This window comes from Bison bison, unplaced genomic scaffold (genome assembly GCF_000754665.1).
Source record: "Bison bison bison isolate TAMUID 2011002044 unplaced genomic scaffold, Bison_UMD1.0 scf7180017864285, whole genome shotgun sequence".
NCBI lineage: Eukaryota > Metazoa > Chordata > Mammalia > Artiodactyla > Bovidae > Bison > Bison bison.
Window position 1 is genome coordinate 2437409 of NW_011494857.1, and position 449 is coordinate 2437857.

Sequence of the window (449 nt, forward strand, 5' to 3'; positions counted from 1 at the left end):
GTCCTTTATCGAGCCCATCTTTTCATGAAATGTTCCCTTGGTATCTCCAATGTTCTTGAAGAGATCTCTGGTCTTTCCCATTCTGTTGTTTTCCTCTATTTCTTTGCATTGATCGCTGAGGAAGGCTTTCTTATCTCTCCTATCAATAGATAAAGGGATCAAAAAGATGATGGTCTGCGTATATAATGGAATATTACTCAGGCATAAAATGGAAGGAAATAATGCCATTTGCAGCAACATGAATGGACCCAGAGACTATCACATTGAAGTAAGTCAAAGACAAACGTTATATAAATCACTTATATGTGGAAACTACAAAAAAAAAAAAAAAAATACAAATGAATGTATTTACAAGACGGAAACAGGCTCACAGACATAGAAAACAAATGTATGGCTACCAAAGGGGAAAGGGGATTGGGGGGAGGGATAAATTAGGGGTTTGGGACTAA